We start from the raw sequence: 14,972 nt of genomic DNA, 5'->3' as shown, positions 1-14,972 counted from the left end.
GGCACACATTAATACACTCTTAGTCACTATAACATGTTCCCTTTTTATACCTCTTTTACCCACAAGGCAATTTCACATAACAACTATTCGCACATTAATGCACATTACTTAAGATAGAATTTAATTATGTTACTCCTACAACACACATGGAGAATTCTCTTACAAAAACATAAAAAATTTCCTCCCAATAACCATTATGATATTTTAAACCCATAGACCTCTTATTATCTAGAAGCACAAAAGCATCATAAGGTTCATAGAAGGGTTCAAGAAGTCACAACGTTTCTCTTACAATAAGAAAACTCACATAAGAGATAAATACACATATAACAAACATTTTAATTTCTAGAGAGAAAGAGGAGGAAGGGTGATAATCGTTCAATTTGCTACAAAATAAGCCTTCAATATCTACCATACAAGTCCTTCAAGTGGACAACACTAATCTAGATCATAATCTTAATACAAGCACATTTCATACTTTCAGATTCAAGACAAGCACATATAATCACTCAAAAAGCACCAACATCAAGAAGGTGAAAGCAAGGTGTGAACACACACGTTACACACAATTAAGGTTTGCTCAAAAGAATATGCAAAAGAACAAAACACGAGTCATTAAGATATTCAAGATCCTATGCCTCAATCACACACATACAAAAGGAGGACAAGCATACAACATAAGGTCGATACACCTCACACCAACTAAGGGCACAAGCGACACCAGAGATCCTAGTGTTTGCAATTTGGCTCTGATACCAAATGTAATACCCTGCCAGGAAACCCCGAAGGGATTAAGCTAAAACACAAGAATAGAGTGCAATTTTTTAAAAAAAATTAAACACAGCACAATGGTACAACAAGTTATCATAGGTTCAGATACTACAGCGGAAGACTAAATAACACCTAAAGAGTTTCCCAACGTGATTACTTAATTCAACATTTAACTCAACTCATGTTAATAATCCAATTAAGTTGATTAACTTAATGACAAGATAATACTTAAACAAGGATAATTTATTTCGGTAAGATAAAAATATAGATCACATGATAAGGTTCATCCATTGAGGTTAAAAGTATAGGTGACATGATTAAGTTCATCCAATAAAATTTAACCAAGCATTACATACAATCTTACATTAAACATATGTTATGCATCTAATTTCATAACGTACTTTAATTTCATCATAAACTAATAAATACTTTCCATGCATACTTAATTGCATAATCAATAACTGAATACATTCCATTATTCAAATCTACATTCTTCATGATCCAATTTAATGCATTTAATAAGATGACTACATACATGCATTTAAGATTAACTTTGTCTAATCCACATTATACATACTAACATAATGCCATCTATACATGCTAAATTAAAAGAAACATAAGAATGTAAAACACCACATAACACCGAAATGATCTCGGAGTTCACCCCTAGTGGGATACATCTTCGGGTCTGCTCAACTACAAGATCCCTCTTATAATTAAATAATAGAGAAGAATACATAAGGTTCACATCATTTACAATCCTGCCATCAAGGCGAACATAACCAATAATACATATGACCCCATTGGTCAAATAAATACATGAATGATTGTGAGATTTTGCAAGGATCAAGGGCACAATGAAAAGTATAAAAGAGAGACAAAAGAATGACAAGAACAAACTGTATTCTCATCAATATGCAAATGATCAACTGGATTCACCAATACACTGAATATAGGCCTACTTATATAAGCAAGGCCATATGGATGTACGAGCACACAATCATGACATGTGGCTCAATGAGAAACAAGGGTAGGTAAGAAATACTAGAGGTAGGTAGGAAAAATAATATAATATTCCACAAGAGGTGGATGGCCCACCGAATGTGGAGTGTAACAACAAAACAAGACCACAAAAGGTGGAATTTCTCCTACAAGATCTATCCCTATGTGCACACTTCCCTAAGTGTCTCAAATCCAAACTACGAAGAGATGCATTATCCTAAGTTAACTTAAGTAAAGTGTAATAATATCCATAATGAATATTTATTTACACCAACACCCCCCTTAAGTACAACTTAGGGGAATGAAGACTCAAGTCAACAATGCAAGATGGGTCCCAGCTACTAGGCCATGATAGGTACCCATGTACAATATGCAAATGCAAGCAAAACAATGCAATTCAATCTCTCACAAATGGAGAAAGGGAGAAAACCCAGTGGGAAAAAAACTCCCCCCAAAAGAGAGATGAATGTACAAAAGACTCTCAAAGAAGAAGGACAAAACCTCAAAGAGGAAAAAGTCCCCCCCATAAGAGAGGAAGGAGAAGTCACCTGACCCCCCCTAATGACACATCTCGTACCCCTAAGAGAGCTCGCAACTACTAGAACTTACTCTCGGTGAAAGGTTTTGTGAATATGTCTGCAACCTGCTCTGCTGTAGGACAATACTGCAAATCAATGACTTGCTCCTAGATCAGCTCTCAGATATAGTGCATATGAATCTCAATGTGTTTGCTCCGCTGGTGCTGGACCGAGTTCTTTGAGATTACAATAGCACTCTGATTGTCGCAATGTAGAACTGTCGGCCGTGGAGTGGTGAACCCAAACTCTGTGAGAATATGCTGAAGCCAAATGGTCTCAGTCGTTGTGTTAACAACTCCTCGATACTTAGCCTCAGTCGAAGAAAGAGCAATAGCATGCTGCTTCTTGCTCTGCCAACAAATGGGGCCTGAACCAAGGTGAAAACTGTAACCTAAAGTAGACTTATGATCATCAAGATCGCCAACCCAATCGGAGTCTGTGTAACCAACCAAGTGAAGTCATGTGCCTGCTACATAGTGAATCCCATAGTGATGTGTACCCTGGATGTAATGAAGGATATGCTTGGCAGCTTTCCAATGAATTTCATGTGGTTCCTGCATGAAGCGGGAAACCATGCCAACCGCAAATGAAATATTAGGGCGTGTATGAGTCAAGTAGATGAGACTACCCACAAGTTGACGATATAATGTGGCATCAACTGGTGAATAAGAACACTGAGCCTCAAGCTTGACTCCTGAAAGAAAGGGAGTTGGTGTAGGCTTACAATCAGCCATATGAAAGCGTGCAAGTAAATCAAGAGCATACTTGGGCTGCGATAGTGTAATCCCAGAAGGTGACTGTGAAATCTCTATCATGAGAAAGTAGTGCAAAAGACCCAAGTCAGTCATAGAAAATCTGTCATGCAAAGCAGATTTGACCCTGCTAATGATAGATGTGGTGCTCCCTGTAATGATCAAATCATCAACATAGAGCACAATTATCAAGTGAGAGTCATCCTGTCACAAAATATAGACATTCAGATCGAAATGACACTTGGTGAACCCTTCTGAGAGAAGAAAGGAATCCATCTTGGTGTACCAAGCCCCGGGGGCCTACTTAAGGCCATAGAGAGATTTCTTTAGTCTGCAAACCAAGGAAGTATCCTGAATGAAACCCTGTGGCTACTCAACATAAATCTCCTCATCAAGATCACCATGAAGAAAAGCACTCTTCACATCCATCTGATGTACAACCCAATCATGAGCTGCAACAATAGCAAGTGTCAAGCGAATGGAGTTCATCTTGGCTATGGGCACAAAGGTCTCAGTATAGTCAACACCTGCAACCTGAGAGAAACCTTTCGCAACAAGCTGAGCCTTATACTTATCCACACTACCATCCACTGCAAACTTGGTCTGATAGATCCACTTACATCGAACCATCTTTCTCCCCTTAGGGAGATGAACTAAATCCCAAGTGTTGTTCTTCATCAAGGAACTATACTCTTCCTCCATAGCTTGGTCCCACTCAGGAACCCCTGATGCTTCCTGAAATGTCTGTGGATTGGAAGCGGTAGCAATGAATGCATGTGGAAGATCCTGATGTTGTGATCAAGTCCTCTGTGTATCTGAAGGATCCCCAACAAGAGAACCCGCTAACTCAAGTGTCTATCGAGCCCAACAAGGTCTAGGTGGAGGTGGAGAACGAGGCTCCTCAACTGTAAGTGGACCCTATGAAGGTGTAACCCTATGAGTCTAAGTTGAAGGAGTCTCATCATCTAAATCACTAGCATCACTATCCATAATGGAGGAAGGTGGAGGAGGTAGAGAGGCTAAGTTAGGAGAGATTTCCTCAAACTGAACACTCCTCTCAATAAACACCTCATGTGTCTCAGGATCCATCAATCTATATGCCTTAACACCCTTGGGATATCCAACAAATATGCAAGGCCAACTTTGAGGTTCCAATGCCTTGCATTTCTGCGAAGGAATGTGAGCCCATGTTGGACACCCAAAGACTCTAAAATGTCTCACAATCAGTTTCCTACCATCCCAAGCCTCAAAAGGAGTAATACCTTGCAAAGCTTTGTGAGGAACCCGATTTTGGATGTGTGTGGCACAAATGATAGCCTCTACCCAAAAGGCAGGATCAAGAGAACATGCATGTATCATACAACTAGCCATTTCTTTGAGAGTTATATTCTTGCGTTCTGCAACTCCGTTCTGCTGTGGAGTGTATGCAACAAAATGCTGAAGATCAATCCCCTCAAATGTACAAAAATCCTCAATTCTCTTGTTCACATATTCCCTTCCATTATCTGTACAAAGAATCTTGACCACTTTCCCGAATCGCTTCTCCAAACGAGTCTTGAAGTCCTGAAATCTATCAAATACTTCACTCTTATGAATGAGAAAGTAGACCCAAGTGAAGAGGGAGTAGTCATCAATGAAGGTGAGGACATAGCGGGCCTTGCTAAATGAAGGTGTTGGAAATGGATCTGCTACATCGCTGTGAACAAGCTGAAGAACTTCCAAAGCTCTCCAAGATTTCCCCTTATCAAACTTCTCCTTGGGATGCTTGCCTGTGGAACAACTTGAACATATACCCTCTGAAAAATTGATTCAAGGTAGACCTATGACCATGTCTTTAGTGTTGAGCTGCTGAAGATAGCAATAGTTGAGGTGACCAAACTGCTCATGCCATAGCTTACTTTCTGAATTTGAATGAGTAAGCAAGGCCCTAGAAGGAGAACTTGGCACAAAGTGGGAGAATGAATAAAGCTTTGAGTTGTCATTGACTTATCCCATTGCTACCAAGGCATCATCATCAAGTTCCTTTACCACAACTGAATCAAGTGTAAACTCAACCTTTTTCCCATTCCCATAGTGAGTGATTTGGTAGATAGAGAGAAGGTTGGTAGACAAGTTAGGATCATAAAGAACAATCTCAAATGTTCCATCATCCGTATCAACTGAACCTTTCCCTTCAACCTCTACTTGTGTATAATCACCTATGTAAATGTGAGGTACCTTAGATGGCTCCAATAAAGAAAACTGCTCCTTTGTAGAACCCATGTGATATGAGGCACCTGAGTCAAGTATCCAGTGCTATGAAGAACCTATTGTAGCCACGAATTCTTGCCCTTTTCCCTTAGACTATGAGGAAGAGGAAGGAGATGAATCCTTCTTTGTGTAGGCGGATGGCAAGTTGATGTTGTTTTTCTTAAGAAGATTTGTCAGCTCATCAACTTGCTTGGTGTGGCATCGATGCTCATTATGACCATACTTCTTGCAATATGTACAAGTTGGTTTATCCTTCTTAGGTGGTGTCCCCTTCTTGGAAGAGGATAAAAAATCGCCTTGTGATGGAGAGGATGATTGTCCTTTTTCCTATTATGGCTTTGACTTAGATTGCTTCTTCTTGTTGTTGGAATCTTTGCCTTGACTTCCTTGATTCCCTTGATTAGCCACCAAAGCTTGGGACTTTGAAGACTTGAGAAGCCCCATGTTCAACAACTTAGATTGTTCCAATATCAAAATTTTTGTGAAAGCAACAAATGAAGGCATAACGTAGGAACTCCCCACTGTCAAACGATGAGTTTGGAATCTAGACACAAATGCTGCATATTCTGGTGCAAGCTTGTCCAACAAGTTGAATATCAACTGAGCATCCTTTTTGTCAATTCCACAATCCTTAAGCTTTTCTCTTAGCTCATTTGTTGTGGTGACATAATCTTGGATTGTATCAAAACTCTTGGGATCCAAGTTGGTGAGCTCATTGTCAATCTTGTAACCTCTGATTTCATCAACTTGACCATACAATTTCTGAAACATATCCCAAGCATCTTTGATTGTAGTACATTTCTCAATGTGAAAAATGAGGTCATCTGATACATACGCAAAGTTCCAAGAGCCATGCAATTCTTAGTGATCCATTCTAACTGAGCATTAGGATCAGCCTTAGAATCAGGTGGTGGTGCTATTGTTCCATCTATATAATGCGTGAGACCTTTTTCCATTAATTTGCTCCATACTTTAATTTTCCATGATGCATAATTATGTGGAGTTAAAGGTGGAAATTTATGAGGACTCATTGCAACAAAAATGAAAGAGAACAAGGAAAGATAGGCACAATCACACAAGACTCGCCCCCCAAATTCACTCAATCAAAGAACCCCCCCAAAAGTGATGATTTGACACTTTATTTAGTGCGTGTACAATGGGCCAATTGCAAAAAATGGAAAAGTGGACTTCTGATTTCAATTTTACAATTGCCTCAATAAGGCTAAAAGATACTCAAACTAATAGTGCAAGAGATCTAAACTAAGATCCAAGCAATTTACAAGTACCAAATAGGCCAAATAAGACCAATATTTGAAAGTACAATTTATACTTAAAATCTCTAAAATATGATCATAGATTATGAAAGTAGACAAAAAAACATGCACTTTAAAAAAAAAATGAAACCTGAAAAGGAGTTCGTATGAGCTCAAACGAGGCCTTTAAAGTTGCAGAATTGAGGATTGGACAGGTACAACTGAGAGAATCTCAAAATTCTGAAAACCCTATGCACCAAAATTAGAAAATAACCACACCACTGTGAAGAGCACGAAAAATTAGCCCAAATCAAAAAAAAATTACACCCGAAAAGGAGCAAAATTGAGCAAGTTATGAGCCTCCAAAGTTGGCCCAAAAAACCAAATTGCTCAACGGAGAGGGGTCAAAAAAAAATTCAAAAAATGTTGATTGGGCGTTGCTGACTGGGCGCTGACTGAGCATTGTTGACTGGGCAAAAGGTATGGATCCCAAAAAAATTTCAACTGGAAAATTATTTTTCAGAAAAAAAAAAAAATTGAAAAAAAATCCGAAAATTCCGTACCGTACCAACTGAATTGGGCAGAAAATTTCCTCCACACCCAAAAATTGATTTTCGCCAAAAAATGTCAATTTTATACTTGATTTTTATGGAAACGGCCTCCTGGATGCAATGGTGAGGTCGAAAATGCTCTAAGATGCCTCCAAAAAATGCAGTCCCTCAGATCTAAAAATAGAAGCCTTCCACGATGTCTCCAAACACCAATCAATGAAGCCCCAGTGGCTTTGATACCATGTGAGATTTTTCCAAGATCAAGGGCACAATGAAAAGTATAAAAGAGAGACAAAAGAATGACAAGAACAAACTGTATTCTCATCAATATGCAAATGATCAACTGGTTCACCAATACAATGAATATAGGCCTGCTTATATAGGCAAGGCCATATGGATGTACGAGCACACAATCATGACATGTGGCTCAATGAGAAATAAGGGTAGGTAATAAATACTAGGGGTAAGTAGGAGAAATAATATAATATTCCACAAGAGGTGGATGACCCACCAAATGTGGAGTGTAACAACAAAACAAGACCACAAAAGGTGGAATTTCTCCTACAAGCTCCATCCCTATGTGCACACTTCCCTAAGTGTCTCAAATCCAAACTATGAAGAGATGCATTATCCTAAGTTAACTTAAGTAAAGTGTAATAATATCCATAATGAATATTTATTTACACCAACAATGATCCCTCAATAGGAAAAGATCCAACTGAACATAATAAGAAGCAATTACAAAAGATCAATTGGAGCATCAGCGAAACTAAATCTTCGCAACCCAAGGTCTAACATGATATCAGGTTCTCATGAGGGCATAAACATCAAGACAAATCCTAAACAATGCTCATATCAAGACAACAAAACAACACACTAGCGAACATAAGGGACAAGTGTCATCACATAACCTAGTATGGTTACCATGGCAGGTCTTCATAGGTTCTGGCCCCATCCACTAGTTTACCTTGACAACTTATTCTGAACCTCCACCCCATCCAGGCCTCATGTGGACCCAACACAACCTTTCATGAAGACAAGGTTGATGGTTTGCCATTTCAGGCCTTCTCACTGCATGTCGAGTCTGTGCTAGCACTCATCCCATGCGTAAGGCACAATTATCTTACTTAGTGATTCATTAACTAACTCTCTAATATGCTATTAGATTATCACTTATTTAGACACACTTTCAATGGGTTACCCAATGATCACTTTGAGCATGGCCCCCAATCGAAAGCCACTTTCCCAAATGACACTAGACTATACTCAAACGAACTCCTAAACCAAGGAATACACAAGGTCAAGTAAATGAAGTTCAACATGGTAGGAATACCTGTTTGGTCAAACAAAACTTCATACGAGGTGTACTAGCTGATGGTACTCTAACTAGAGACCTGACCAGCTATGGTCAACCACAAAACAACATTCAACACCCGCATAAGGGACATGACCAGTTACAACACCACCACAAGACAACCGTCAAAACTCAAGATCGAGGACAGAAACAGGTACCCAATTCAAACTTACGACAGGATCCAACAAACAAAATCAAAGACTTGCCATTTCTTAAGCAAATGCGAATACAAAAAATTAAACATGCATAGGCATTGATTGGAAAAGACAATCTTCTTTCCTATTATTTTCACACAACAATCGATCCAATTTTCTAAAGGATCTAAGTTTTCAAAAAATAATAACAAAAAATCAGCATACAAGATAAATTCAATACCACAATTGGAATAGTACAATTTTGCCTATTTCCCAATACAGAGAGAAATATAAATTAAACAATTTATTGTACTAAATGAAAATATCATTTACTTGCTAATTTTCCAAATGATACATTATTAAATTTCCAATGTTTCCAAATAATACATTATTTTATCCTTTTCCTATAAAAGATACTTCTTGCATACATAAAGACAAATACCAAAATTAAATATTAATTAATAAATATTTATTAATTCACGATTAATAAAATATAAAAAATTAATAATAAAAAATTTACCAATTAAATATTAATTAATATATATATTAATTCTCATTAATAAAATATATATTAAATAATAATTAATAAATAAATAAATAACTATTAAAAAAAAAGTTTTTCATAAAATAAAATAAAAAACCTTTGTTTTTTTTAACAAAAATTTCACTTCCCAGAACACAAAGCAAAACTTAGAAATTTATGAGTTTTCCAACAAACTCATAAATTTCTTGACTTAATATTTTAAAAGTCAATTTGATTTTTTTTATATATTGATTAGCAAGGAATGATTTTATTTTATTTTGTTTTATTTTATTTTTTTTAATTTATTTATTTATTTTAAATTTATTAAAACTAATAAATTCAATACCCGAACTCTAGGTATACATAGACCCAACAAAACATATCTTTTATTTATTTTTTAATCAGAGATTATAAAAATCTCTTTTCCCATAGATTATAAAAAAAATCTCTTTTCCCAGCACAAATCATAGACAAATTTATTTTTGTTTAAATAAAAATGTTTAATAAACTACAAATATCCATAAAATTATTTTCTGAAAAAGAATTTATACCAGGAACCCAAAAAAATGTTTGTGACAGAATAGAGATTTGAGAAAAACATAAAGTTTCCTAAATCTTTCTTTCACAAAGTCTTAAGGAAAATTTATTAAACCAAAATCTCTACTTCTCTCCTTACACATGAAGAACACAAAAATACATAGAAAGAAATTCCCAAAAAATTTACCGGCATGATTTTTCCTTTCACCACAAATTTGCAAATTCATACAATAGGAAAACAAAACCTTTTCCCAAACTAGGAAACCCTTTCTCAAATTTAAACAACTTTAAAAACTCTCCAAACAGGGATCTTTCAGAAAAATCAACATACAAAGAAGTTTTTTTTTAAAACTAAATTTTAAAATTTTAAAACAAAAGAAGGGTGACAAACACCCAACCTGTTATAGCAATCCTAGATGAATACTCTGCAAACAATTTGAATCAAACCTCCAAACTCCAGTTCTGGTTTCTAATCTGGCCTCCAAAATTTCTCCAAAAATATGCATTTCCTTTTTTTTCCCATGAACTCACACAAATAATATAGAAAAATATTCAACCTAAACTTTTAGGTTGAAAAATGTTTTCTAATAAATCAGAATATTTAATAATAAAAGAAATTATGTTTCTAATTTCCAAAAAGTAAATGGGAAAGTTATTTGTAAAAATCATTTCTTTTATTTCTCTTTTCTCATGAAATTTAATTAACTTTTCTAAAAGTAATTAAGGCAATAGTTTTAACTCTATTTTATTTTTATTTCATTTTTTTTAAAAGGGCAAAGAAATTAAATTAATTCTATTTCAAATAAATTTAAATCTTTCCTTTCCAAAAGCATAAACATAATAAATTTATCATTTAAAATTAACCATTTAATCGAACTTGCTACCAACTTCAATTGAGCAATTCCAATTAACGATTAATCACATAAAGGGAACCTATTTAATTTAGTCCCTTAATTACTAATGTGTAAACACACATTAAATCAATTTAAACATTAAGGATTAATTACTCAATTTAACCACACACAAAACACGCAACCCAAGAAAGCCAAACATACAGACGACATGCATACCCCATCAAAGGGGATATCGACGAATGACTAATTATGCTCACTTTAGCACGACTAAGGTCAAATGAAGGTTTCACGACCACCTAATCCAATTTCTAAGGGCCAATGAGGAACACTCAAACCTGCGAATCCAGGTGGAGACAAACCTCGCACCCATGCGATACTGTACATGCAATCTCTTACAACCATGAATCACACATGCATACATATATATATATATATATATATATATATATATATATATATATATATATATATATATATATATATATAATAAAAGTGTTAGCCCGAGATTAATAACACGAATCATGAGAACTAATAAGCTTACATACAAATTGATGCAAAAATCACATTAACCGGTACGCACAATAATCAAAACATCTGACTATAACATTATAACATGATAAACTAACCAAGGTTAAACTGAAATTAGAATCTGATTAGGGTTGGGGTACTACAAACCACACCGTCGATTTAGCTCTAAAATTGTTATGTTACGGCTATGGTGATATTAAAGAGGGTTTGAAATGTTTTTGTTGAATATTGTTGTACAACAAACTACATTCATCCAATATAAGATTATTAATGTCAATGGTAGGTTTGAAAGAAAAGAAAGAATGTAGTCGAGTTGATTTTTGCTAAAAACTTGGAAGTTGGAGGTTTAGCTACTGTTAATGGTTAGATTTTGTTTACTTTTCATTTCCACATGCCAATTTACTTTTTACACCAAGTTTTTTTCGCATATCAATTACAATTTCTTTACTAAATTCTTCCATCTGTATTGAAATTTTACAACTATTTATTTAAATTTATTGACCATTCACTATTTTTTGACCTATCATATTTGCTTACCATTGTGATATAATTGATTTACTTAATATTTAAATAAAGATACTTTTGAATTATTCATACTAATAAAACTCAAATTAATTCCAACATTTGTAAGTTTTTTAACATTTAAAATATATTAAGATATGTAACTTAAACTATTTTAAAATACATTTATAACAAAATCTTTTTGTCTCAAGTCACACTAATTAATAATAATTAGAAAAAAAAGAAGGTAAAATAGCTCTCAAAATAAAATCAATAACATTTTTTTAATGTATAATCTATCAAGCAATATATATATTTTTCATCAGTTAAATCATTTTCTACACCACAGTTTAAAAATAAAATTATATAAAATATTAATGATATCTAAAAAACCTATTTTACCCAATAAAAAGCATCTCTAAAAAGCTATTAAAAAATAATTTACTATGAAATATTAAAAAACATATAAATATTTAAAATAAGTGAAAAAAATTTATTAATATTTTCCAAACTATTAAAACTCATTATTAGTACTTACCATAGGGAATACTATTGCATTCACTTTGTCCTAATTAATCGATTTCTTGCACCAATCAAAATTGATTATTTTTTTGTTTTCAAAATAAACTTGTTTTTTATAAAGTTGAGATTTATGTTTTTAAACTAGAAATTATTTATTTGCAATATGATTGGATGAAAAAAAATTGGTGTTATAGGAGCAAATTTATAGGAATGATAGATTTTATAGGGTTTTTTTAGATTTCTTTATATTTAAAAAATAAATGTCTATTTTAAATAGTTTTTTTTATTTTTTATTGATAATCTTGTAAATAAAGTGGTTTTTCTATATAAAGATATATGAATTTTAATACTCTTTTTTTAATTGATAATATAGGTAGTAAAATATTGTATATGATATAGGATGATAATGATATAGGGAGAGAGAGGTAGAGAGTGGTTTTTTTATATATAGACTTAGGGGAGAGAGGATGATAATGATATAGGGAGAGAGAGGTAGAGAGGTAAAGATGGATGGAAGGAGATACCTAATCTTCCCTTGTTTCCATTCTCTCGATCACTATCTCTCCCTCCCACCCTCTCTTTCCCTAAGCTTTATTTATTTTTACTAATAATCTTGTAAATAAAGTGGTTTTTCTCTCGATCGCTATCTCTCCCTCCCACCCTCTCTCCATTCTCTCGATCACTATCTCTCCCTCCCACCCTCTCTTTCCCTAAGCTTTATTTATTTTTACTGATAATCTTGTAAATAAAGTGGTTTTTCTTTATTTATTTTTACTGATAATCTCTCCCTCCCACCCTCTCGATCACTATCTCTCGATCACTATCTCTCCCTCCCACCCTCTCTTTCCCTAATCTTCCCTTGTTTCCATTCTCTCGATCACTATCTCTCCCTCCCGCCCTCTCTTTCCCTAAGCTTTAGTTATTTTTACTGATAATCTTGTAAATAAAGTGGTTTTTCTATATAAAGATATATGAATTTTAATACTCTTTTTTTAATTGATAATATAGGTAGTAAAATATTGTATATGGATTTGATTCAAACCATTTAAGTTATAAATAAAATTTAAATTTAAATAAATACTTAAACTATTTCATTACAAGAATTACACAACAAATATTTCTACTAGCATACCTAACTTTAAAGGAATGTAGGTAAAGCATGCCAATGATATCATATGTGTTCATTATTCCACTTTACAAATAATTATATTATTATATTATAATTAATATTAAATTATTATAAGATATGATTATATTATTATGTTTTAATATATTCTTATGATTATATTTTTATATTCCCATTAAATTCTTTACAAAAGTAGAAAATCTTTTAGTACCAAATTATTATTATTATCAAACTCTTGACCAAAACAAAAAAAATATTAAGATTCATTGTTATTATTATTATATTATCATATCAATATATTTTTATTTTATATTTGTTCTTATCCTTATGATTTTGTGGGACACCTTCAATTCCCATAGTTAATAATATTATTTTTAATCTATTATTATACTACTATTTTATAGATTATCTTATATCGATTTTTATGTGGAAAACCTAAATTGAGGAAAATTACGGCAAGAATCACACTCATGAAATAATAAACTAATTACAATGTTTAGTCCAAAGCCCAAGGTCCTAACTGCCCTTGAGTAGACTTGTAAAACTAAGGCGCAAAACCTTAGGTCAAGATACAATAAGTACTTGCAAAAATTGAAGATTACTTCTTCAAGGTGAGATACATGATTTTTTATACAAAAACATCAAAAAATATTGAACTATAGAGAACCTCATTCACTACAACGTTGATCACAGTTCAAAAACACATCTTAATCTTCCTTCATCACTACTTTGTTATATATAAAAACCATTGTACTTATTCACATTTGCTTTGCACATTATACAAAATTCATTCTTTTATCTACTTAATCATTCCATCCTTTATTTACCATCCACAGCCACAATTTTAGCAAATAAGTTGGCCAAAACAAGTGTAATGTGTACATGTAAAATGGTCAGACCAAAAACCAATCTCCAAGATAATGCAGAAGACAAATAAAACATGTGAGGGATCACACCTTCTAGACACTTCCAAAATAGCTCTTATGCAACTGCACACTACAACAAAGACCAAAATACAATAAGTCGGCCCTAAATAATAACTTTGCTAATGCCCACTAATACAACTAATTCAATCTTGAATGCAACAGGCTCATTGTAGTAGCCAAGGATTACATTACCTTTATGGTGAATTTCCCAATTTTGTCGACATGGGACTTGAGATTCTCTAGCTTCTTCTTCACTCCATTTAAGTCCTCGAAGATGGCATTACAACCCGCACACTGCCCCACCTCCTCCTTCTCCCCACCTTCAGTAGCAGTTTGTCCACCCTCATACTTTCTTTCATCCTCCTCAAAGATGTGCGGGGGGGAAGAGTTAGAACAAGGGGAGGCACTTTTATTATCATCCTTGTTTATCTCAGAGTCAGGGGCCTTATTACCCAGCTTAGAGGAATCTGAGCCTTCCATAGCCTCCATCTCATCCTCCACCTTATCACTTTCAGCTTTCTCAGAGTCTTCCTCCTCATTAACATAGTTCTTTCTAACAATAATTTGTTTCATCTGAGGTTTGCCAGCAAACCTATGGGATCTTCTCGAGGTCACACCATCCTCCGTGTCAGACTCGACTAACAGAATTTTAGGATCTTTCCTGAGTTTCTTGGAGGAGGGTTTAGTAGTGGACGAATTGCCTTTATTCTTCTCCCCAATTTTGGAGGAATGAGAGGGGCATGGTCGGGGGACTGACAAGGCATAATAGGTTTTTTCAAGGTTTTTTTGAGACCTTTTTTAGAACTAGCA

This window comes from Cryptomeria japonica, chromosome 10, assembly GCF_030272615.1.
Source record: "Cryptomeria japonica chromosome 10, Sugi_1.0, whole genome shotgun sequence".
Taxonomy (NCBI): Eukaryota; Viridiplantae; Streptophyta; class Pinopsida; order Cupressales; family Cupressaceae; genus Cryptomeria; species Cryptomeria japonica.
The sequence above is the reverse complement of the archived record's forward strand: the minus strand, read 5'-3'. Positions refer to the sequence as shown.